Below are 27911 nucleotides of genomic sequence, written 5' to 3'. Positions count from 1 at the left end.
CCACCTTCACTCCACCTTTTCCTGCCACATTTGCACCTAAGTATCTAAAACTATCCACTTCCTCCAGTCGCTCTCCCTTAATGCTCACTTCCAGTCTACTGCCACTTTCACCCCTTGTACATCTAATCACCTTACTTTTACCCACAATTATCTTTAGCTTTCTTATATCACACACCCTCCCAAACTCTGTCACCAACTTCCACAATCCCTCCTCCGATCTTGCCACAAGCACAGTGTCGTCTGCAAACAACAACTGGCTCACCTCCCACTTTTCTCCATTTTCTTTAACTATCTCCAATCCCTGACCCACTACCTTTGCATTTACCTCTTGCACCACCCCATCCATGTATAAGTTGAACAGCCAGGGTGACATAACGCATCCTTGATGAAGTCCCACCTTTACCTCGAACCACACGCTCTCTCCATTTTTAATCCTGACACAAGTTCTACTACTCTCATAAAAACTCTTGACAGCTCCCAGAGGCTTTCCTCCTATCCCGTATATCCGCGAAACCTCCCACAGTGCCTTTCTGTCAACCCTGTCATAAGCCTTTTCCAGGTCCATAAAGGCCCAAAAAATATCCTTCCCCTTTCCTATAGCTTTCTCACATATCTGTCTTACCACAAAAATCTGATCTACACAACCTCTACCTGTCCTATATCCACACTGTTCCTCACCAATTACTCCCTCTGTTCCTCTCCTAATCCTCTCAATCAAGATCCTCCCATAAGCCTTCCCAACTACACTTAACTACACTTAACTACTACTACTACTACATTCACACTTGTCCCCTTTTCCCTTGTAAAGAGGAACTATACAGGCACTCCTCCAGTCCTCCGGCACTCTATCCTCCCTCCAGCAAACATTAAATAACTTCACCAGCCAGTCCACCATCACTGTACCTCCTTTTTTTAGACATTCTGCATGGCATCCATCCAGACCAGGTGCCTTACCTGCTTTCATCATCTTAACAACTGCCTTCACTTCATTCTATCCTTATTTCTCCTCCATTTTTCTCACTCATCACTCTCATTTTCATAGCATTTTCCACTGCAGCTATCTTTCCCTCCCTATCCTCCTTCACATTTAGCAACTCCCTAAAATATTCTGCCCATCTTCCCCTTACTGCCTTCTCTTTCATTATCATATCTCCATCTGCACCTTTTACTTTTTCTTCTCTACTTGATTCGCCTCCTCTTCCTCTCTTAATTTATTTCCAAAACATCTTTTTATTACTTTCAAAATTTTCTGTCATACTCTTACCCCATTTCACATCTGCTCTCCTCTTTGCCTCCTTTACCTTGTGCTTTACTTATCTTTTCTTTTCTTTGTACCTCTCATATGACTCCCTCATCCTATTTTGTAACCAATCTGTGAAAGCTCGCTTCTTCTCTTCTACAACCTTCTTTGTTTCCTCATCGCACCATTCACTACCCTTTATTTTACTTCCTCCTGTCCTTCTTGTTCCACACACCATCTTTGCACACTTTGTGACTCCCTCCTTGAACCATCCCCATTCCTCCTCCACACCTAGCTCTACTCTATCCTTCACTCTCTCCCACTCCTCCTTCAGCTTCTTCTTGTACTCCTTCTCCTTTTCATTTTCATTTAAAGAGTTCACAGAAAGGCACTGTGGGAGGTTATGCAGATTTATGGGATAGGAGGAAAGCTTTTGGGAGCTGTCAAGAGTTTTTATGAGAGTAGTAGAGCTTGTGTCAGGATTAGAAATGGAGAGAGTGAGTGGTTTGAAGTAAAGGTGGGACTTCGTCAAGGATGCGTTATGTCGCCCTGGCTGTTCAACTTATACATGGGGATGGGGTGGTGCGAGAGGTGAATGCTAGGGTAGTGGGTCAGGGATTGGAGATGGTTAAAGAAAATGGAGAAAAGTGGGAGGTGAGCCAGCTGTTGTTTGCGGACGACACTGCGCTTGTGGCAGGGTCGGAGGAAGGATTGAGGAAGCTGGTGGCAGAGTTTGGGAGAGTATGTGATAGATGAAAGCTAAAGATAAATGTGGGTAAAAGTAAGGTGATGAGATGTACAAGGGGTGAAAGTGGCAGTAGACTGGAAGTGAACATTAAGGGAGAGTGACTGGAGGAAGTGGATAGTTTTAGATACTTAGGTGCAAATGTGGCAGGAAAAGGTGGAGTGAAGGTGGAGGCAGAATGTAGATTGAGAGAAGCGAGTAAATCCCTTGGTGGATTAAAGAGTGTAATGAGGAATAGACATTTAGGAATGGATGCGAAGAGGAGACTGTATGAAGGAGTGATTGTGCCAACACCACTGTATGGGGCAGAAACGTGGAACATAAGAGAAGAAGAGAGAAGGAGTTTGAATGTGTTTCAGATGAGGTGTCTGAGAAGTATGGTGGGGGTTACTAGGCTAGATAGAGTGAGAAATGAGGAGGTGAGGAGGAGAACAGGGGTGAAAAAGGAGCTGGGAGATAGGGTTGATGAAAGAATATTAGGATGGTTTGGACACATGGAAAGAATGAGTGAAGAAAGACTAGTAAAAGAGGTATGGAAGGCAGATGTGGAGGGAGTGAACATGAGGGGACGTCCTAGGATGAGGTGGATGGATGAGGTGAAGGGGGCTTTGGGGAAGAGGGGAATGTCTGTTGAGGAAGGAAGGGAGAGGACGGGGGACAGAGGTGAGTGGAAAATGGTTGTATATGGATGATGTTGTGATTGCATGAGGAGGAATGGGCGGGGGTGTGGGGTAGTACGTGTGAGTAAATTTTGACGCAGCCCGAAGGGATTTCTCCCCGTCCTCTCCTTATATGCAAGGGGGGACGGAGAGGGGGGGGGGTCGCCGATTAAATGAAGCGGCCTTGCTGTGGATGTGCTGTGTCTTGCGACATTGCTTCTGACCCTGGGCGGTGGGCAAGGTGCAGGGATGACCCGTCATCCAGGAGGTGCTCAGATAAGAGGGAGGGTGGGAGGGGTGTGGAGTGTATTTAGGGATGAAATGGATGGGAGTGTTTTTATGTCTTTCCCTTTTTGGCTACCTCCCTTGAAAGGGGGAAAAAGCCTTGGTATATGTATGTATGTACTCTAAGTACCTCCCTACCTTTTGTCCCTTTCCTCTTCCTCCATCTATCCCCCACTCTCAACTTACCTTCCACCAAAAAATGATCTGATATTTCTCCACCCTCTCCCCTTAGCACATGTACATCCTTAACTCTTCCTATCATAAACCTATTTACCACTACATAGTCCATTAACACTCTATCTACCACCCTTCCATCCACCACCCTCTCCCATATGTACTTATGCTTGACTTTCTTCCGAAACACTGTATTTGCTATCATCAACTCTCTTTCTAGACACATTTCCACCATCAACTCTCCACTAAGATTCTTTCCTGGAACTCCACATTTCCCAACCACTCCATCAATTGGATCATTTCCTACCCTAGCATTAAGGTCTCCCAGTACTATTACATTAGTATTTCTCCCTAAATTGTCTATGCACTCATTTAAATCTATCCAAAAGGCCTCCCTTTCTTCTACACTCTTCTCACTGCCAGGTCCATATGCACTTACAAAAACCCACATCTCCTTTCCCAGTTTCACCTTCATGCACATTATCCTTGAGGAAACCTCCTTCCACTCCATGTTTACCTATCTCTTCACTTACTAGTATAGCCACCCCTTCCCTCCCTCGCCCTCTCTTCACTCCTGATAACCTCCCACTTACACTCCCAAACTTACATTCACCCTTCCCTTTCAGCTTAGTTTCACTCAAAGCCAACACATCCATCTTTCTTCTCACAAACATACTACTTATCTCTTCCCTTTTACTCTCATCTGTACCACATCCACGCACATTAAAAGACCCAAACCTTAGTGTGCTGGTTGGAAAACTCCCAGACCCTCTTATGCCTTTGCTTTTTCTTTTAGGAATGTCCCCTGTGGGGCTACAAGGAGAAAGATGCCTAGTCCCAATCCCCATCCCTTTCTTCTCACCTCTTACAATCCAAGTGGAATTACTTGATGGCAGTATTCTTTTCCCCCGTCCCAGGGAATTAATCATAATTCAATAAAACAGGTTTAGTATATTTCACAATGTGATCAGAATCACAATTTTTAACATTTTGCCAACAGGCAATCCTAAGGTGTCCTAAGTGATGGGCCATCATGTATGCAGTATTAACAAGACATACCAACATTCTTACCAGTGTCCATGATCTCCCCTCTGTCTAGCTTTGATGTCACCTGCAAAAAACTATACATTAATCCCAATTCAAAATTAACTTCACAGTATGATCAGTAAAATGGTCAAAATCACATTTCTTTAGCACTTTGCCAACAGGCAATCCTAAAGTGTCCTAAGTGATGGGCCATCATGTATACAGTATTAACGAGAAGAAATAAAAACATCTTACCAGTGATCACGATCTTGTCCTTCAGTCTCGCTTCGACATCACCTGCAAACAACTGAACATTAATCCCAACTCAAAATGAACCTCACAGTATGATCAATAGAATGGTCAGAATCACATTTCTTTAGCACTTTGCCAACAGGCAATCCTAAGGTGTTCTAAGTGATGGGCCATCATGGAGATAAACACTAGCAAATATGATAAAAATGGACAAAGTTAACTCCTTTACCACCACATTTATTTGGTCACCAGCTGCAACAAATTTCACTTCTTTGGACCAACTTCAGAAAATAGCAAACACTGAAATTCTGCAATCAACAACAATTGTGTTAGCAAACATTCCTAATGCATAACAATATCTATCTACATACCATAGGCTTCTTCCCCTTCACAAGGGAGGTAGCCAAGTCAAAACATGTTTCTTCAGTCATACTCCACTCACCTGTTCCCTTATCTGCTTTGCTTAAACTCACAGCACCTGAAAATATTCCTCATCAGTTAAATATATAATGAAAATGACCACCCATCGCCTAGGCAATAAGGGTACAAATACTATATCATTTGTTACTCATGTTGAAAGTAAGATTCTCATCATAGTACTACTCTGGCTAGCAGCCTGTAGGTATCTATACCTGTACTGAACAGATGAATGGACATTAATGTCCAAACTTGATCAAACTGGTACACTGTCCACTTGAAAACCTGTCAACGGGAAAATCAACCATAAGTACATGGGAGAGGGTGGTGGATGGAAGGGTGGTAGATAGGGCACTAATGTACTACATAGTGGTAACCAGGAGAATAATGGGAGGATTTTTGAATGTAAATGTTCTACGGGGAGAGTGGGGGAAAAGACAATTTTTTGGAAGTTGACAGTGAAGGATAGATGGAGAAAGGTAAAGGGCAGAAGGTAGGGAGGTACTTAAAGTAAACTGCTTAAATGAGAGAAAAAGAGGAGTACAAGAAGAAATGGGAGTGGGAGGGAGTGAAGGTTAGAGTATAACTAGGAGAGGAGGAATGGGGATGGTTCAAGTTGTGGAACAAGGACAACAGGAGGATATACAAGGGTAGCGAGTGGTGGGATGAAGCATTCAAAGATTGTAAAGAAGCAAGCATTCAAAGATTGATTACAAAATAGGATGAATCACAAGAATGTACAAAGAAAAGCAGAATAAAGCATAAGAGGGCAGAGGTGAGCAGAAGTGAAATGGGAAAAAAAAAAAAAAAACACTCCCTTCCCTCATCTTGGCTCCTGGCTGATGGGTCATCCCTGCATCTCACCCGCTGTCCTGGGTCAGAAGCAGTTTAAGACAGTACATCCACAGCAAAGCAGATTAAATAAACTGGCAACCCCCTCCTCTCAGTCACCTCATGCAGATGGGGAGAAATCCCTTTATGCTGCATTTTTCACACATTGCCTCACCCCCCCCCCATCCACTCCCCCTCATGCCACAGCATCCATACACAGCAGTTCTCCATTCAGTCCCATCTTCTGTCCAAAACAAGTACCAACCTTAATGCAGCTGAGGAATGCTCCAGGCCTTTACCTGAAAAAATACCACTTGCAAACAATGGCTCTTGATCCAATGCAAGGTGTACACTATAAGCAATGTCAGCCCTGTTGAGCTTGCCAACACAGTAATTCTGGAGATATTTTTTGTCATCATTATTTGAAGTACAACCACAATACAATAACTCGATACTTACTACTGGCTCTAAAGCACACCACCACCACAGGTCATCCTACAAACTCGAAACTGAAAATGTAAACATTACAATGCAACAAAGCCATACACCAACTGACAAACCAACAACACTCTTTACATCCGTGGTTCCCAACCGGTATGCCATGACACCAAAGGGTGAAGCAAGATCAACTGAGGGTGCCTCCAAAATTCAGGGCAAAAATTACTGTCAATTATATATTTGTATCGTCATCCATTTTTGTTCATTAAAGCAACATCAGCGTAAAGATGAGTATTTTCATATTATCCTGGGACATAATTTTGTTACATTGATGTTGAATCAACAAAATACTGACAAACTAGAATTTAGATTTTCTAATAAGGGTGCTGCCGGGGACTTCTGAAAGGCTTGGCAAGGGTGCCTCCTCAAGCCAGAAATGGTTGGGAGCCACTGCTCCACATCAAACTTGTCTTGGTCTTGTTTAACCTTCCTCATAAACCAAGAAATGCATTCATAAATGTTTGCAGCCCGGTAACCTGAAGCAACATTACAACTGGGGCATAAGGGGAGCAGACTGATCTTTGATTCACCTTAGCACCAACATAGCATATACTCAATATCAGTGACTCTGGGATCAATTATTTACTTAATCCATCAATTACTATTCTATATTCATCATGGACACTTTTCATTGCTTAACAGACATTCCTCTATCATTCAATTCACCTCTTCACCCCATTAATCTACTTCATTTTTGGTATTTGCTTCCAAGTCATTCTTTCCACCTAGCATAGTTTGGGCAACTAGATCTGTCAGCTTTCTTTCCATCCCCATAACAGACTTCATATTTCAACTCCTTACCAAGCACATTTTCAAAGTTCAAGTTCCATACATTTGTTCCCCTTCCCTCTTCCCCTGTTCAAAGATTTCCTGGCTGTTAATGATTATTTTAAAACTACCTATCCCTACTCAAACTACCTCAATATAGTACCCAACTGGTCAATCACATTATTAACCACTTCAGTACGAGTCAAACTCTCACGCGCAGCATGGCCTATCATAGGAACAATGCATCACACTATTTGCATTATAAAATAGTCACTACTGCATTACTCATTCTTTTTTACTCAGTAATAAACACTGAAAACATGATCAAACCAGTTCATAGAATCCGGGGGTAACTCGTGTACAACTACAAAGATATACGTAATCAAAACTGACACCGGCATCCTTGCGAACACATCCACGCCTCATGACACCTATGTAAGTGTCATTGTACCCAAGTGGTTAACATTGCCAACAGGTATTCCTACAGTGTCCTATATGATGGGCCATCATATTCAAAAATTCAAATGACAATGCAATCTTACCATTACCAGCTCAGGGTCATCTAAATCTGGTGCAACTTTGTAAAACCCAAGGTTGCCTAGACCTAGCAAAGATCTTGTATGGCCAGGCTACTGATGAATGTGTTGACCCCTGGAGGAAGAAACCATAAATGTATTCTGCTCCATCTCTTGCTATACAGTCCTAAGAGGTCAAATATTAAGAGATCTTGGTGGTTATAGTCGTCATACAACAGTCAAGAGTAGCAAATACATTCTCATCATTATTGCAAATGCAGTTTCCAAGTACCAAAGCAGGTAAACCTACCATAGTGATGTACCGTAGTCCTGATGTGCTTTCAATCTTGATCATGTACATATACTCTTAAACAATGGCCAACATCTTTCTTTACAATTCAATACCACAAGTCTTGTCTGGAAAATTAAAACTTCTAAAACACCTTCATCACACTTCTCCTCTGTTTTCTTGATTACACCAAACGACATGCGGGTAAGCCTGTCTTAGGTCTCGTCATCTAACTCATCATTTATCAAAGTCCAAAATAATTACATTTCTTTCAAAACATCATATCTAACCAAAAAAAACTTAACTGACCTGCATGTGCTAATCCAGTATCTATAAAAGAGGTTCATTTATACACCTCTTGTGCATGGACCTGTCAATTAAACAAACTTCACTTACATGCAAACAAAGTTATTATTGAAGATGTACTTTTGGTTTTCAGTAACGAGGAATTGTGTCCACAGCAGTTATTGAGACAGGGATAACAATCATCATTTCTTAAAGACCTTTTGCATTAAATAGGATCAAACTAACCTCTCCATCAGCACCTGGCAGCACCAACATCCAATCCAAGGTACCAGCATCAATTGTACAACCTCCATGACAACAGTATCCATGGTCCTGGAGCCGCAGCGTTTACGTCGTGGGACTAACCCCCAACCCCAAGAGTTGGGGGCCAAACGGCGGCAACCAGCCCTGGCCACCGGCTCTACGCAGGTGGCACCGATCCCCAAGAGGAGCTACGACTGCCTTGGGGAGTACAGTAGAAGCCCGATTTAACGAATCTCAATTTAGCGGAAGCTCAAATTAGCGAACTGCAAATAGCAATAATGATAAAATGCTCAACTTAGCGGAAATGGTCCGCTAAGTTGACCATTTTCCGCTAGCTGGCCAGATGCGCGTCTACAGAAATAGCTCAATTTAGCAGGAATGGTAAGCTAAGTTGAGCATTTTCCGTCAAATGGCCACATGCGTGTCTCAGAGTCCAATGTTACCAGATGTTACCAGATTGTGGTGGTAGAGTCAAGGAAATTTTTATAATTTAGTACTTTGGAGGTATATATATATATATATATATATATATATATATATATATATATATATATATATATATATATATATATGTATATATATGAATATATATTTAATATATATACATACATACATACATATACCAAGGCTTTTTCCCCCTTCCAAGGGAGGTAGCCACAAAGGGAAAGGCATAAAAACACTCCCACCCATTTCATCCCTAAATACACTCCACACCCCTCCCACCCTTCCTCTCATCTGAGCACCATCTGGATGACGGGTCATCCCTGAACCCTGCCCACCGCCCTGGGTCAGAAGCAGTGTCGCAAGACACAGTACATCCACAGCAAGGCCGCTTCATTTAATCGGCGACCCCCCCTCTCCGTCCCCCTTTGCATATAAAGGGAGGACGGGGAGAAATCCCTTCGGGCTGCGTCAAAATTTACTCACACATACTACCCCCCCACCCCCCCGCCCATTCCTCCTCATGCAGTCACATCATCATCCATATACAATATATATATACAATAATATATATACAATAATATATAATTCAGTATATGTATAAAGTATAATTGTAGCAGAAATATATTCAAGTAGAAATAGACGGTATAATAGGAAAACAAAATAATGAAACAGTAAGTTAATGGGAAAATTCAAAATCAATAATATATAATTCAGTATATGTATAAAGTATAATTGTAGCAGAAATATATTCAAGTAGAAATAGACGGTATAATAGGAAAACAAAATAATGAAACAGTAAGTTAATGGGAAAATTCAAAATCAGTAAGCGAGAGTAATCACCACGAAAAACACTTCTATAACAACGAACTATGTTTTCTGCAACAACACAACAATAATGCTCACTATCCAAAACCCAACTGCCCAGTCCTATTAATCGCTAGAATTATGTACATCGAACCAAACACAAAGCTATGACTAATATTTCGCAAAATTCACAGACAGCTCATATCATTGTTACACGACACACACACACACACACACACACACACACATGTAGCAGTTCACGTCCTCATCCATGTCATTCATATGTTTGCTATCTATATGAATGACATGGATGAGGACGTGAACTGCTACATGAGCTTCTTTGCCGATGACGCCAAACTGCTAAGGAAAATAGAAACTGATGAGGACTGTGAAGCACTGCAAGCAGACCTAAATAGGGTATGGAACTGGAGTCAGAAATGGGAAGTGGACTTTAATACTAAGAAGTGTAGCATAATGGAGTTTGGAAAAAGCAAAAACAGAATATCAGGAAAATATACAATTGGAACCAAAGAAGTAAAGAAAGTAGGATCCGAAAAAGATTTGGGAGTAATTATCACGAACGACTTGTCCTATGATATACAGATTAACAAAATTGTCGGGGAGACTTACAACTTGCTAAGATCAATAAAAGTGGCGTTTACATACTTGGACGAAGACATGATGAAAAAAATATTGGTTACATTGATAAGGCCTAGATTAGAGTATGCAGCGACATTGTGGTCCCCCAGTACCAAAAAGAATATAAAGAAAATAGAAAGAATCCAAAGAGCAGCTACAAAAATGGCACCTGCACTTGCAAACCTATCATACGAGGAGAGATTGGCTAAACTGGAGTTACCGACACTGGAGCAAAGAAGAGAGAGAGGTGACCTATTGACCATCTACAGAATCATGAAAGGCACAGAGGTACTCGATAGTGAGAACTTACTTAACTGGGACAAAAGAAACACAAGAGGACATGGAAAGAAAATAAAAAAACATAGCTATAGAAGAGAACTGAAGAAAAACAGTTTTCCTCATAGAGTTTTGGACACTTGGAACAAACTGGACAATGAAATAGTATGCGCAAAAACCATTCATGAGTTTAAAAACAAACTAGACACTGCAAGATACAAAGGCGGGACATCACGAGCATAGCTCCCCTTCCCGCAAAATACAACTAGGTAAATACAACTAGGTAAATACACACACACACACAGGTGCCATTTTTTTGAGCAGCTACAAAAATGGCACCTGCACTTGCAAACCTATCATACGAGGAGAGATTGGCTAAACTGGAGTTACCGACACTGGAGCAAAGAAGAGAGAGAGGTGACCTATTGACCATCTACAGAATCATGAGAGGCACAGAGGTACTCGATAGAGAGAACTTACTTAACTGGGACAAAAGAAACACAAGAGGACATGGAAAGAAAATAAAAAACATAGCTATAGAAGAGAACTGAAGAAAAACAGTTTTCCTCATAGAGTTTTGGACACTTGGAACAAACTGGACAATGAAATAGTATGCGCAAAAACCATTCATGAGTTTAAAAACAAACTAGACACTGCAAGATACAAAGGCGGGACATCACGAGCATAGCTCCCCTTCCCGCAAAATACAACTAGGTAAATACACACACACATACATGTTGCAACAAATTACTGCATGTTGCTGTTCGTTTGCAATTCACGATTGTGCTGCCTATAATTCACTTACAATAATATATATACTGTATGTGTGTGGGTACACTAGGGAATTTTTAGGTACGTATCATTTTTATAATCCACTCTGGCAACACTGTTACACCAATGCTCACTCGCTCAATTTAACGGAAAATTCAATTTAGCGGACTGGACCTTGGCTGAATTAGTTCGTTAAATTGGGCTTCTACTGTACCACAATCCTTTTTCTCAACATGCAATGTTACGTTTTTTCTGCACCGAGGGGTGATTTTCCGGCGATCACCCCTCGTCTTCTACTTTTAGCCGGAGATGTAGAGAGCAATCCTGGGCCCACCACAAAATACACATGCCCAACATGCTCTAAACCCATTACTTCGAGCAGACAGACATAGGGCTCAGTTCAGTGCAATATGTGCAAAAACTGGGCCCACCTCACTTGTACAACACTTGCTGACACAAACCAATACACAAACACTTGGACATGTTCTACCTGCCCTCCAGTAATTCCACTCCCACCTCCCCAACCACAGCCAGCACCCTTACCCACTCCCAATTTCCCTTTGCCCATATCCCCAATCAGTACTCCCCTTCCTTTGTCCCCAATCTCTCCTTGCCCCGCCTCTAACCCAGATCCTATACCTTCCCCATTAACACCCCAACCTCAACCCCAAACGGCAACATACAACACATACAGAACACACAACATCAACATATTACAACACAATATTGACGGTATTAACATGAAAAAACATGAACTCGAACACTTTCTTAAACAACACAACATGCACATTGTAATTATATAAGAAACAAAACTAAGACACTCACAAAACACCATCATTTCATAATTACACCACCATCAGACAAGACCGGACCGATGGCAATGGCAGTGAATTCATCACCCTGATCCACCATTCCATCTGTTTTGTGGACACAAGTGCCACAACCAAAATTCTCCTCCCTACCACAAATAACACTACAGAAATCCAATCCATTCGAATTCGCACAGGCAACAAATCAACACGGACAATAGTTAACATGTACATTCGCCCCCAATCATCCCCCACAGTTACAAACACCTTCAGGCCTCAATTTAGCCAACTAGCCTCAATCCCCAACCTGATTATGGATGGTGACTTCAACACCAAGTCGTCTGCCTGGTATGTCAACAACCCTGACACAGACAGAGGGCTTGATATACAGACTCAGTTTGACTCATTGACTATCATGAACAACACACATAATCATACACATATCCCACACCAAGCCCTCTACACTCCCTCCTCTCCTGATATCACCTTCTGCTCCCCCTGCCTAACCCCAACAACATCATGGAGAGTGGTCGGAACCCTTGGTTCTGACCACCTTCCAATCATCATCACCACCAAAACAAGATGCACCCCAGTTGGCCACAGACACACATACACCAAATACAAGAGAGCTAACTGGGAAGCTTTTACTGAAGAGACAGAACAACATTTTGAAACACTTAACAGTACACCAATCACAAACATAAACAATGCTGTGCACACTTTTAATACAATCATACAAAGTGCAGACAAGAGATACATCCCTAGAGGCAACAGAAAATCACACAACCCCAACTTCACACCAGAAATCCAAGGCCTCATCAGACAACAAGACACACTTAAACACAATACCCCACACCTATTCCTCAAAACATAGCAGACCAAATACAAACACTAAACACTGTGATTGCCAATAAAATACACGAACAAAAAACACAAAATTGGCAAAACTTTATCAATACACTTGATCACAAAACAAACACCAGCAAATTGTACAAAACACTCAACAGCATTACACTATCCAACAGTAACACTACACGCTCTCACGCAGCAATAATCACAACAACAGACAATCTACCCTCAAACAGACAACAAGCAAACACACTCATAAATCATTTTGCACAGACAAGCCATCTCACTTCTCACCCTGACGACCGACGCACTGTTTGACGTAAGAAAGACTTTCCCACAGACTCAGACTATACACCCTTCATAGACAGTCAGACAAAACACATAATACATAATCTCAAGCACTCATCTGCCTGTGGCCCTGATAACATAAGTAACATCCACCTAAAACACATTGGACCACAAGGTATACACGCACTCACAAACATTGCAATCTACTGCTATTCACACAACACTATACCCGACATCAGGAAGCATGGTAAAATAATCACAATTCCAAAACCGAACAAAGACCCAACATCGCACCACCCAATCACACTTCTCTGCACCCCCTCTAAAGTCACTGAACGCCTAATACTTAAACTTGTCACCTGCTGACTCACAACACAGTTTTAGGCCACTACACTCCACAAACACTCTTCTGATAAACCTCACACAAAGAATTTTAGATGGCATCAATTCAGATAGGCCCCACCACAGAACACTTCTTATGACATTAGACATTGGTAAAGTTTTTTATGCTATCCCCCGCCACAACCTAACAAATAAAATATATAACACAGACATGCACAATAACACCAAAAGATGGCTGGCCAATTATCTGGCAGGTAGGAATGCTTACATGTCATATAATGGCCAATCATCACACATCAGAAACATTAAGAATGGAATACCACAGGGCTCTGTTCTATCCCCCACGCTCTTTAATCTATACATGCATGACTAACCCACACCAGACACCTCAGAAATACAAATCTCTTCCTACACAGACGACATAACAATCACATGCACACATCGTAACACAGACAAAGCTGCAGAAATAATCCAGCCATACCTTGATACACTCAACACATGGTTCATCACAAACAGACTCAAAATAGCTCCAACCAAATCTACAGCAACACTTCTCACCAACTGGACAAAAGAACACAAATACATACCTCATCTCTGGATCAACAACACTCTAATACCACACACAAACACACCAAAAATTCTTGGTGTAACATACGATACATCCATGTCTTTCAAACAACACATCACAAACATAAAAAACAAATGCACACCTAGACTTAACACACTTAAGTCAATCACTGGAACAACATTTGGACAAAACAAAGAAACTAATACAACAATATACAAACAATGCATACGCTCAGTGATGAATTATGCGAGTCCTGCATGGGCTCCTAATCTCAGTGAGACACACCACAACACCCTTCAAATCATACAAAACAAAGCCCTAAAAACAATTACAGGCTGCACAAATACAACACCTACAGACCATTTACACCATGAAACAAAAGTCCTCAAAGTCAAGGACCACCTCGACATGAGAGGCACACAAACACTTGCCGCAGCCACCACAAACACATCACACCCGCTACACTACATAGCAGAATACCCACACACACCAAGAAACATTAAAACAACACCCAAAGACCTATATCACACACAGATACTCTCTTCTCTTCCTCCACAACCACCAAATACCAGCCTCCGGAAACATATTCATAATCATATCACTCACCGCTCCATTAACACACTGAAAGACAACACACTGCTGCATGCCAGGCCCCTTGATATCCAACTTTCTGAATCCTCTCTCCCACGAAAGGACAGAGTCCACCTGGCCAGACTGCAGTGTGGCCACCACCCAGCACTTCTAAGCTACCAGAAGAGGCTGGATGACCACATTGTGAACAGCTGCCCAGGATGCAACACTTCACCCCATACCATACAACACATAATGGAAGACTGCATTATACACAATCATGCATGCAAACAACACAACATACACTCCATAAAGTATCTGTGGGATAACCCAGTTTCGGCTGTGGCCTTCCTTGGGGAGACGGGACTGCTCGGACAGTCTAGGGAACGACAACAACAACAGTATCCACTGGTGTTCAATGCAACCTCTACCACTTGCAAAATGTCATGCTGAAGTAGGAAGTGATCTTCCAGTATTAGGACCTCCAATAATTAAATAATGTAGCAAAAATTGCCAACAATTAGAACGTCTTAACTAACAGTATAATCAGACAACACATTGGTCTTCATGGGATAAACCTCTGCTGGAAACCGCAAATGTGAAAGAAAGTGCTTTCATCATACAATTGAAAACCTCCAACACATACTAGTTTTTCAGCATTACAACACTTGTAGAATACAGGTCTGCATTCATATAGCCCTCCAAAGAATTGACATTACTCAAACTTACCTACCGATGGTAAAGCCCAGTCCCTTATGCACCACACATTGGGAGATTCATTTGAGGACCTAGCCAACATCACTACGATTTATTTTACCCAGCTCTTCGAACTACTTCCTGAAATAAAGAAAACACGATGTACATAAATGAATCTCAACCAGTTAAGGAGTTCAACAATCCCAGCTTCCGACAGCCTTGTGGCAGGTAAGCACAGTTCCCAGGATCCACAACAGTGGGTTCTGCCATTGCTGACTCTGTTGCAATCCTGGGGTTCACAATAGAACTTCATCATTTAGGTCAACAGCTCAACTGTGCAGCACAATCCCTTTAAATTATATATCTACCACACCTTTCCCATTCTCAAACACCTACACTTCCCTGTTCAGATGTTTAAACAGCAACACAACATGCATTCAAAGAGGTGGTCAACCTTGACAACACACTACTGTGGCCGAGGGTACAAGTCTCTTGTAAGACACCTGGACCTGAGCAAGACTGATCGTCACTCCCCCATCCCCAGCTTCATCCAAACATTGGACATACAACCTTGAAGAAAGCTTCACCAGTATTACCAAAACAGAGATTGGTTGGCAAGACTACTCACCCACAACAGGGTCTAACAGCCAAACTAGGCTCATCCTTACTGGTCCACGTGACAAATTACCTAACCTTCATCCACTGCAGATGTGAACAACCCCTCATGCATACCTGATAGGCTCATCATAAGCGACATTACCATCCCCTACATTCAGGCAGAGCTAACTATACCTTTGTCCCCCACCCACCACCCTGGTTCAGCAGCAACAATGCGGTACATCCACAGCAAGGCTGCTTCAACTGGCAACATCCTCTCCATCTCATCATGCAGCACATAAAGACAGGGATCCCCTCAGGCTGTGTCAAAACATTCAAATATTCCCTACTCAACCCCCCCTCCTCCCATCCAAGTTTCAACTATACACAGCCATTCTCCACTCACCCCTATCTCCTGCCTCTCCCTTCCTTGCCCCCATTTACCTCATCCTCCATCATCCCCACAAGTTCACTCCATCCACAGCTTTCTACACCCATTCTTTCCACATGTCCAAACCATCCCAATACTTACATCATCCCTATCTGCTCTTCCAACCCCACTTTCCTCACCTCCAAGTAATCTTCTTCAAATCCTGGACAATTTTATCTTGGGGGTCTTCAGGTGTGCAGAAGATGGGCCAAGGAAAGAAATCCACTCAATCTGAACTTCAAACCAACAATGCTGATGTTCGATTACTGCAATTAAGAAAACTTTCAGTAAAAAAATATCACTAACAAGTACTAGTTTTCTACAACCAATTTAGCAGATACCTATATATTTCTACATTTCTTTCAGAATAGGTCTGTGGTAAAAATCATCATTACAAATATATACAGGTAGTCGTCGACTTATGACCGAGTTCGGTTCCGACAGACAGGTCGTAAGTCGATCTGGACGCAAATTGGACTTTATATATATACAGTATATATTACCCTTTAAATATTATTTTTGTTACTGTATACATGTATATTCTATATTATATTTAGCATACTGAAATAATCTTAGCATCTTTGAACTATGTTGTATAGTATTTTTTAAACCTTTTTTTTTTATAATTTTATCTGATTTTCTTTGAGAAACGTAGCATACTGAATAAAATCCTATCATCTTTGACCTATGATATTTAATACTGTATTTTTTAACGTTTTTATTATTCTATCATCAGACTTTCTTTAGGAAACGTATGCATACTGAATAAAATCTTATCTTTGAGCTACGTTGTTTAATATTCATTATTCTTTTTATAATTGTCGTTAGGAAACATAGCCTAGGCCTACGCATACTGAATAAAGTCCTGTCATCTTTGACCTACTAATACTTTTTTGTTGGTTAAATTAAAATCATTGTACTGTATAATTTACATCTTATTAATTGCAAAACATTAAAAATACTAAATGCAAGGCAAAATTAAGAGAAAAAAATTATTTCAAAACACATTCTTTTCGTTTACATACTGTACCAAAAATATTGTTATTGACAACAGACTAGGCTTAAACAAAGTTTACTGTTACATTTTATTAATTGCAAAACATAAAAATACATAATGCATGGCAAAATTAGGAAAAAAATATTTCAAAACATTCTTTTCGTTTACGTACTGTACCGAAAATATTGCAAAACATAAAAATACAAAATGCTGTACCGAACATATTGTTATCGACAACAGACTAGGCATAAAAAAGTTTTACTGTTACATTTTATTAATTGCAAAACATATTAAAATATAAAATCCAAGGCAAAATTGAGATCCTCTCTTAGTCTTTTAAAATTAGTGACACTGTAGAATGTGATAATTGAAGTTCACGTGCTATCACATTAACTTTCTTCCCTCCTTCATAATGTTTTATCACTTTCATTTTCGTGTCAAGATCAATAACCTTTCTTTGTTTCTTGGCAGGCTTGGAAATATTGAAAGATAATTTTCTTTTAGACATCTTCATGGGGGTTTGAAGCACAAAAAAAATTAAAGATATAATTCTTGTCATAATGAAGTCAGAAATACCACATGCTCCTGAATGAGAGGGAAGCTGACGCTGCCGGTAACCTGCCAAAACTATCGTACTCGCGTCTCGCGGCATGCAAAGTAATTGTACTGCACTGCCAGGCATAACATTGCAATTCTATTACTCTATTAAATGTTAAATATTATTGCACTATCTCGTGGTCGTAAAGTCGATCAGTCGTAAGTCGCATAGGTCATAAGTCGACGACTACCTGTATATATATTATAGGTTATCGATGCATCTCGCCTATTGCCCTGGGTCATAAACAATGCTGTAAGACAGCACATCAACAGCAAGGCTGTTTCATTTACTCTGCAACACCCCCCCCACCACTGTCCCCTCATGCCCTATGGGCTGCATAAAAACACCATTCACATTTAACCACTCCAATGCATCACATAATCCACACCTCCACTCAAAGGATAAATTTTCTGCAGAACCTACAATGCAATACAAATAGCTTTCAAGCATCTTATCAATATATCAATCCAGTCTTCACCTAAATTCTAAGCAATCCATCAAGACATTAAGCCACATCAAGTGCAACATGGAGGGCAAAATCACGACCTTGGTGCATCCCCACATCCATCCGAGACCATTCAATCTGTCCATTACTAATCCTCGCATTTACTAGTTATTAATCCTCAATTCTATACAAAATCAATACCAATACATTGTCCATTCCTTTCATTGCTTCCACCTACATTTCTCCATGCAGTTCTCAAGTTTGCTTCCAACTACCACAGACCAACTCTCTTACAGCATTCCACTTTCACACAAACTTACCTTTTGGCCATGGTTGTCCAAGATGAGCAAAATGGAAACAAATCCACTTCACTTTGATCTCCAAGCCAAAAATATTAATGCAGAGACTGTTCTATCTCTGAAATTAAGAAAATGGTAATGTTAAAAAAAAAAAAAAAAAAAACTTTCTATAAATTACCAATTTTCAATGATCAAAATGTCAGATACCAATATTATTCCACACTTTTTTCAGAACAGGTCTGTGGTAAAAATCATTATTACAAAAACTTGCATTAACTTTTACACACACCCTTTCCTACCCCCCCCCAATTGCTAACTATTCTCCCTAGTAAACATTCAATTGCACACCTTACCACCAACAAGTCAACACATTTCCCATTTTCTTTGTGCAGGGGAACTACATCCATTACTCCACACTTCTCTACCCTAAGTACAAGTCCTCACCACCCATTACACAACTACACCCTTCCTCAGACACCTAACTGACAACTTTGCAGCTATCAATGCTTTTTCTCCTCTCCCACCTTCTACAGTGCTACCCTCCTTTCCTACCAACTACTGCCACTAAACCACCTTATCCCCTTCTAAATCTAAGAACCCCACAATACTCTATCCATCTCTCTTCACCGTCATACCTGTCCAACAGCATCCTTTACCTTCTCTCAACCCAACTTACCCCTGTTCATTCTTCCCTCCTTTCCAAAAACAATTCAAATTCCTCACCAATGGCCCACCCTACTTCATTCTCAGCCTCCCTGTCCTCTAGTTTCACTTCCCTCATCTGTACATCTTGTATGTTATCTTAGTTCTACTCTGCCATCAAACTTAATCCCACCAACTGCTCCCTCCCACTTTCAACCCATTTTAGTGTACTGTACTATCTTGAAACGTACCCATTCTTCGTCTAGCTTCTCTTATCCTTCACAGCTTCCCATATTTCTCTTGTGGTTTGTCTGGTATTTTTCCCTTAGTTGCTCACCAGCACTCTTTTGTTTCTCCAAGCAACCTGAAACAAACCAATGACAAATTGAGGCCACAGTACTAATACTTCACATAATACATTATGTAATCTTGTCAGAATCCTTTTGACTTACTCTCAGTGAAATCAAAGGATTTCAATTATCATTATTATTAGAGATGCAATAAAATTAAACCACAGCACAAGTACAAACCTTATTGCAGACTGAAGACTACCCACATTCTGAAAGGAAAAAATATGCTAGTGAAATTTGAGTGCAACTTTGGTATAAAAAGCAAATGGCCTAGTATTGCAACCTACACACATCATGTAACTATTACAATTTAGGATTTGTTCAGTGGTATCAATAGGTGTGGGGTCAACAATGGCCTACAAGGACCTAAGAGTCACTTCCCTGCTATCTTCAACTTCTTCAGACTTGTCCCAAGATCTCATCAATTTGCTCTGCATTTCTTCTACCTTTGAATGCAAGAGCTGACAGGTATCAAGAGGCCTCCTCCAATTAGCGACTAATGTAACACGCTTCTCTCTAGTATATAATCAATGGAGGTACCAAGGACCCACTGCCAGCTGCTTTGGGACTACAACCAACAAATTGTGGGATAATGAACTGAACGGTTTTGGGAGATCTGGAAGATTTATGAAACTCTTTATTTACTCATGAGCTATTATGTGAGGAGGGGAAAGGGTGGTGGATGAAAGCGGGTACACGCCTTTGATTTGGCTACCTCCCTTATGTGGGGAAAAAAAATATTGGCAGCGAGATTTCTATTCCATGCCTCAAGACTATTTCAAGTAAAGTTAGTGGATTCTAGTATACTTGTATTGTGTAAACTACAGATTGCTTCCCATTCTCATCACTCCAAACCTGCAGATTTCATTCTGTTAAAACTTTTACACATCCACTTCCACAATCTTACTAAATGCTAAACTTGGACTATGCTTGGCATCATATGGTCAGACATATGCTTGTCAATACTCTCCTTATTTAAGATCAAATTGGCTCAATATTCCACAACCTTCACATATGCATAACTTGCACCAAAGGTACTTTCCCTCTTTAGAATTAGGGGCGATGGGTTAAGCACCATTTACCAATGCTTACAGATAAAGTTATCCTGCTCCCATCACTACTTGGGTTTAAGACAATGCATCAAAAGGGCAACTCCACAGCAAAACCCTCCTCACCCACTTTATTCTTGCTGGCCAGTTCCCTGTGGAACTCGACACTCCTAGCATCTCCCAACTACAACCATTCTTACAACCTTATCTTACATCAACTAGTACATGATGATGCTGACGTTAGCATAACAAGGTGCAAGTATACAAGGATGCAAGCATCCTCTTTATATTTGTAGTTGTATCTGAGGGACCCCCATATTCCATGAACAAGCTTGATCGCATTTTCTGGGGTTATCAACATACAGGGTAAAAGAATGACTTATTACATCTTGTGGATGGAGGGCCATTCTTGTCCCCAGATCACAAGCAATGCAGCAAGACCATCATTTCATCCATCAATGTCTCAATCTCTGATCATGGCACATTTGATTTTGGTTGTCTAGAGCAGTGTTTCTCAACCAGGGTTCCCCAGAACCCTAAGGGTTCCGCAAGAACAAGCGAGATAAGCTAATGCACTTTTTATTTCTTTTATTTAATTTCATATACGTAATGCAAAGGGGGCTTTGGGGAAGAGGGGAATGTCTGTTGAGAAAGGACGGGAGAGGACAGAAGACGGGTGAATGGAGAATGGTTGTATATGGATGATGTTGTGATGCATGAGGTGGATTGGGGGTGAGGTAGTATGTGTGAGCAAAATTTGATGCAGCCCGAAGGGATTTCTCCCTGTCTTCTCCTTTTATGCATGGGGGACGGAGAGGGGGGGTTGCTGATTTAATGAAGCGGGCTTGGTGTGGATGTGCTGTGTCTTGCGACACTGCTTCTGATCCAGGGCAGTGGACAAGGTGCAGGGATGACCCGTCATCCAGGAGGTGTTAAGATAAAAGGGAGGGTGGAGGGGTGTGGAGTGTATTCAGGGATGGAATGGGTGGGAATGATTTTATGCCTTTTCCTTTTTGGCTACCTCCCTTGTAAAGGGGAAAAAGCCTTAGTATATGTATGCATATGCGTAATATAATTAAACATGCACAACATATTCTTGGTTATTGTAATAATGTAATACAGACATCACCCTATCTAACCTATTATCACAATGACAATAAAATTAGAAAGATATACTCTTTTTTTGGGGGGCTGGGCGCAAGGGTTCCTTGAGACGTAATTTATTTTAAAGGTTACGCAAGGGTAAAAAGGTTGAGAAACACCGGTCTAGAGTATACTACTCTTCCATGCCAAGAGACCAATATTCAGTACATCTACATTTAGTATAAATACTATGGGTTATGCTTACCTTGATGACATGTAGGAGTCCCAGGTTCTATTCAGAGCTGCAAAGATTACAAATGTCAAATTTCCTACACATTTGCAAACATAATTTAATCTAACACTTAACTCAGGTTAAAAATTTAGCATCATGTTATCAGACATATGCTTGTCAATATTCTCATCATATAAAATTTGGATCCAGCATTTTCTAGCTGAACCATTTGAGACACTACGTTATGACCCATGACCCATGACGTGCATGTCATGTGGATGGTATGTGAAAGCCTTTCTCAATCTGGAGAAAAGAGAATGTAAGCACAAGAGCAAGGAGAGAAGAAATGTCTGGAAAAAAAAAAAAAAAAAAAAAGCACATAGCCAATCAAAAAGTTTCTGCACAAAAAGGAAGTAAAAATTAATATGCATCTCCTTAAGTGGGGGAAAGGGTGATGAAGGGAGAACACATACATACCAACAGCTTTTTCCTCCTTACAAGGGAGGTAGCCAAAAACAAAGGCACAAAATCCACTCCCACCATGTTTGACAAGAATTATGTAAGAATAAAAAATTAACAATAGACTGAATAATTTGAAAACTTGCAATGCCACTACCATAGCTGTTGCCTCATGTATCATTGTAAAACCCACTTCAGGTGGTATTTGTCCTCATTCCCAGACTTCTGTGGAATAAAATTAGTATTTCTATCCCTATTGTATTGGTGTGAAATGGTTTCTATGCCATCACAGCTAGAAGTGGAGGGGAGAGATGGCTGACAAAATGCAAGAAATACTGATGTTACAATGGACCTTGGGCCTAGGCAATAGCTTTCTAATGCAGATCAAAACTCACCTGCCACTAATAAAAGATTGTGACTATTAACCTTACATACCTCATTGTTGCAGCAACAGCAATGAGTGCATCAATCATTCCCATCTGCAAATGAAAAAGTTGAAATAAATTGCAAGCTTTAAACAAGAAATTAATTACAACGGTCAATTCATAGTTTCACCCAACCAACGAATTTGATATGTGGCTTATCATGTGTTTTACACGATCTCCAAACAACTAAGAACTGCAAATTTCCACACCCTGGTTTCCAGAAATCAACAAAACGTCCTTTACAAAATAGAGCATAGAATAACAGGATGAAAGGTGGTGGTGAGGGGCATTAGCCATTACGATCATAATTATAATAGTTTTCAGGTGGTGGAAATACTGATGAAACTGATGGGCTAGTCCATACAAAAAAAAAACTGACCCAACTACTCCACAACTAATTACTAGTTTGTCAAAGTCAACTTTGTTCATAACCATCTACCAAACTAACCCATCTATGATGCACAAGTCCAGAGTTCATAGCCACAGGTGATCATTTGTGCTGTTGAATTGTAGAATTCGTCTGCTATTGTGGAAAACAAAAGTTACTGATGACGCTGTGTCGACAATTCGTAGAATATGTAGAGTAAATGTAGAATTTTATTCTTCTTCTGTTTTCTAATGAATTTAATGAAAATTAATTTATAATAAATATTAATATAGACTATTAAAGGCATTATTACTATTGATATGTATATAGACAATGAAAACTTTAGATAATTGAGTTCTTTACTATGCGCATCAGTTCGAAGTGAACGGAATCTAATATTCATATATATATTTTGTCCGTCTGCGATATTGGCTGCTTGTTATTGTGGCAAAGTGGCATGCAGTTGATACTTTAGGGTCTATATGGGGCGCCCCTACGGACCAGAGCCACACATAATTTTGTCTATGATAGAGGAAAACTCTGTTCATAGAGAAATGATGACACTTTTATACTACGACTGTCCCTCCGTTATGCTGTCCCCCAACCCCTTGTTGCTGTCCTGTACCATTTCTCTGAGTATTATTTTTCTATGACGGGGGAATTCCCTGTGGTGGGGGAAAAGAATACTGCCACCAAGTATTCCCACTTGGATCGTAAGAGGCGAGAAGAAAGGGACGGGGATTGGGACTAGGCATCCTTCTCCTTGTAGCCCCACAGGGGATATTCCTAAACAAAAAAGAGAAGGCATAAGAGGGTCTGGAAGTTCTCGAACCAGCACCCTAAGGTTTGGGTCTTTTAATGTGCGTGGATGTGGTACAGATGAGAGTAAAAGGGAAGAGATAGGTAGTATGTTTGTGAGAAGAAAGATGGATGTGTTGGCTTTGAGTGAAACTAAGTTGAAAGGGAAGGGTGAGTGTAAGTTTGGGAGTGTAAGTGGGAGGTTATCAGGAGTGAAGAGAGGGCGAGGGAGGGAAGGGGTGGCTATTCTAGTAAGTGAAGAGATAGGTAAACGGGTAGTGGAGCGGAAGGAGGTTTCCTCAAGGATAATATGCATGAAGGTGAAACTGGGAAAGGAGATGTGGGTTTTTGTAAGTGCATATGGGCCTGGCAGTGAGAAGAGTGTAGAAGAAAGGGAGGCCTTTTGGATAGATTTAAATGAGTGCATAGAGGATTTAGGAAGAAATGTCAATGTAATAGTACTGGGAGACCTTAATGCTAGGGTAGGAAATGATCCAATCGATGGAGTGGTTGGGAAATGTGGAGTTCCAGGAAAGAATCGTAGTGGAGAGTTGATGGTGGAAATGTGTCTAGAAAGAGAGTTGATGATATCAAATACAGTGTTTCGGAAGAAAGTCAAGCATAAGTACACATGGGAGAGGGTGGTGGAGGGAAGGGTGGTAGACAGAGCGCTAATGGATTATGTAGTGGTAAATAGGATTATGATAGGAAGAGTTAAGGATGTACATGTGCTAAGGGGAGAGGGTGGGGGAATATCAGATCATTTTTTGGTGGAAGGTAAGTTGAGAGTGGAGGATAGATGGAGAAAGAGGAAAGGGACAAAAGGTAAGGAGGTTCTTAGAGTGAACTCTTTGAATGGAAAGGAAAAGGAGAAGGAGTACAAGAAGAAGCTGAAGGAGGAGTGGGAGGGAGTAAAGGATAGAGTAGAGCTGGGTGTGGAGGACGAATGGGGATGGTTCAAGGAGGGAGTCATAAAGTGTGCAAGGATGGTGTGTGGAACAAGAAGGACAGGGGGAAATAGAAGAAAGGGTAGTGAATGGTGGGATGAGGAAACAAAGAAGGTTGTAGAAGAGAAGAAGCGAGCTTACACAGATTGGTTACAAAATAGGACGAGGGAGACATATGAGAGGTACAAAGAAAAGAAAAGAGAAGTAAAGCAAAAAGGTAAAGGAGGCAAAGAGGAGAGCAGATGTGAAATGGGGTAAGAGTATGACAGAAAATTTTGAAAGTAATAGAAAGATGTTTTGGAAAGAAATTAGGAGAGGAAGAGGAGGCGAATCAAGTAGAGAAGAAAAGGTAAAAGGTGCAGATGGAGATATGATAATGGAAGAGAAGGCAGTGAGGGGAAGATGGGCAGAATATTTTAGGGAGTTGCTAAATGTGAAGGAGGATAGGGAGGGAAAGATAGTTGCACTGGGAAATGCTATGAAAATGAGAGTGATAAGTGAGGAAAATGGAGGAAAAATAAGGAAGGATGAAGTGAACGCAGTTGTTAAGATGATGAAAGTAGGTAAGGCACCTGGTCTGGATGGATGCCATGCAGAATGTCTAAAAAAAGGAGGTACAGTGATGGTGGACTGGCTGGTGAGGTTATTTAATGTTTGCTGGAGAAAGGGTAGAGTGCCGGAGGACTGGAGGAGTACCTGTATAGTTCCACTTTACAAGGGAAAAGGGGACAAGTGTGAATGTAGTAGTTTCAGAGGGATTAGCTTGTTAAGTGTAGTTGGGAAGGCTTATGGGAGGATCTTGATTGAGAGGATTAGGAGAGGAATAGAGGGAGTAATTGGTGAGGAACAGTGTGGATTTAGGACAGGAAGAGGTTGTGTAGATCAGATCTTTGTGGTAAGACAGATATGTGAGAAAGCTATAGGAAAGGCGAAGGATGTTTTTTGGGCTTTTATGGATCTGGAAAAGGCTTATGATAGGGTAGACAGAAAGGCACTGTGGGAGGTTATGCAGATATACGGGATAGGAGGAAAGCTTCTGGAAGCTGTCAAGAGTTTTTATGAGAGTAGTAGAGCTTGTGTCAGGATTAGAAATGGAGAGAGTGAGTGATTCGAGGTAAAGGTGGGACTTCGTCAAGGATGCGTTATGTCACCCTGGCTGTTCAACTTATACATGGATGGGGTGGTGTGAGAGGTAAATGCAAGGGTAGTGGGTCAGGGATTGGAGATGGTTAAAGAAAATGGAGAAAAGTGGGAGGTGAACCAGCTGTTGTTTGCGAACGACACTGCACTTGTGGCAGAATCGGAGGAGGGATTGAGGAAGCTGGTGGCAGAGTTTGGGAGAGTATGTGATAGATGAAAGTTAAGATAAATGTGGGTAAAAGTAAGGTGATGAGATGTACAAGGGGTGAAAGTGGCAGTAGACTGGAAGTAAGCATTAAGGGAGAGCGACTGGAGGAAGTGGATAGTTTTAGATACGTGGGTGTAAATGTGGCAGGAAAAGGTGGAGTGAAGGTCGAGGTAGAATGTAGATTGAGAGAAGCGAGTAAATGCCTTGGTGGATTAAAGAGTGTAATGAGGAATAGACATTTGGGAATGGATGCTAAGAGGAGACTGTATGAAGGAGTGATTGTGCCAACAACACTGTATGGGGCAGAAACATGGAACATAAGAGAAGAAGAGAGAAGGAGTTTGAATGTGTTTGAGATGAGGTGTCTGAGAAGTATGATGGGGGTTACTAGGCTAGATAGAGTGAGAAATGAGGAGGTGAGGAGGAGAACAGGGGTGGAAAAGGAGCTGGGAGATAGGGTTGATGAAAGAATATTAGGATGGTTTGGACACATGGAAAGAATGAATGAAGAAAGACTAGTAAAAGAGGTATGGAAGGCAGATGTGGAGGGAGTGAACATGAGGGGACGTCCTAGGATGAGGTGGATGGATGGGGTGAAGGGGGCTTTGGGGAAGAGGGGAATGTCTGTTGAGGAAGGACGAGAGAGGACAGAAGACAGGTGTGAATGGAGAATGGCTGTATATGGATGATGTTGTGATTGCATGAGGTGGAATGGGCGGGGGTGTGTGGGGTGAGGTAGTATGTGTGAGGAAAATTTGACGCAGCCCGAAGGGATTTCTCCCCGGCCTCTCCTTTTATGCAATGGGAGGACGGAGAGGGGGGGGTCGCCGATTTAATGAAGCGGCCTTGCTGTGGATGTGCTGTGTCTTGCGACACTGCTTCTGACCCAGGGCAGTGGACAAGGTGCAGGGATGACCCGTCATCCAGGAGGTGCTCAGATGAGAGGGAGGGTAGAGGGTTGTGGAGTGTATTCAGGGATGGAATGGGTGGAAATGACTTTATGCCTTTCCCTTTTTGGCTGCCTCCCTTGTAAGGGGGAAAAAGCATTGGTATACGTATGTATGTATTTCGTCTGTATTTTTATTTTTTTTATTTTCTAAGATTTCAAGAATATAACAATTTATCGTGACAGATGGCGTATTAAACATGACGTCATATTTTGGCGGGGTTTTGTTTTCTTCGTCACCATTCTCTACCATGGCTGTTATTACACCCACGTCCACTGACCAGGTAAGTCTTTGTTTTCTTTTCAGTAATAACTCTACCTTTGTTGCATTAAAACGTGTTCATTTTAGACGTAATCTCTATATTAGGTGGGTATTGTAGTTAATTATTATTTTTACGTAATTTTCAGATTGATATGGCTCCTAAGAGGAAATTTAGAGATGTCTGGATGGCTGACCCTGCTTTCTAACCATGGTTGTCTTCCGTAATAGAAGACCCTGAGAAGGCAAGCTGCGTATTCTGCAAGAGACAGTTTGGGGCCCATTTGACAGCCATAACAAGGCACAAGGAGACAAAGATGCATATCCTCAATGCGC

At 41.2% G+C, this 27911-nt stretch overlaps 1 long non-coding RNA gene and 1 pseudogene across 12 annotated transcripts; both read right to left on the bottom strand.

Annotated features, from left to right (window-relative positions):
• Positions 1 to 4113: 4113 nt before the first annotated feature.
• Positions 4114 to 23432, bottom strand: LOC143022534 (uncharacterized). 12 transcript variants are annotated; one of them, XR_012966090.1, is made up of 18 exons: positions 23359 to 23432; positions 22921 to 22964; positions 22060 to 22096; positions 19843 to 19871; positions 19564 to 19676; positions 18692 to 18788; positions 16434 to 16597; positions 15338 to 15445; positions 8231 to 8446; positions 8009 to 8069; positions 7721 to 7827; positions 7438 to 7546; positions 6089 to 6138; positions 5895 to 5928; positions 5014 to 5083; positions 4824 to 4859; positions 4385 to 4426; positions 4114 to 4214 (listed from the first exon to the last, which is right to left on the bottom strand). It is a non-coding gene; the product is annotated as an uncharacterized LOC143022534 (long non-coding RNA). The 12 variants fall into 12 exon arrangements; XR_012966094.1 differs by having other exon boundaries at positions 8231 to 8442; positions 15342 to 15445; XR_012966088.1 differs by having other exon boundaries at positions 7438 to 7597; positions 16472 to 16597.
• Positions 7609 to 7681, bottom strand: LOC143022535 (small nucleolar RNA SNORD24; annotated as a pseudogene).
• Positions 23433 to 27911: the final 4479 nt, after the last annotated feature.

Source organism: Oratosquilla oratoria, unplaced genomic scaffold (assembly GCF_046742065.1).
Source record: "Oratosquilla oratoria isolate Oo_2021 unplaced genomic scaffold, ASM4674206v1 SCAFFOLD113, whole genome shotgun sequence".
NCBI classification, from domain to species: Eukaryota; Metazoa; Arthropoda; class Malacostraca; order Stomatopoda; family Squillidae; genus Oratosquilla; species Oratosquilla oratoria.
The sequence above is the reverse complement of the archived record's forward strand: the minus strand, read 5'-3'. Positions and strand labels throughout refer to the sequence as shown.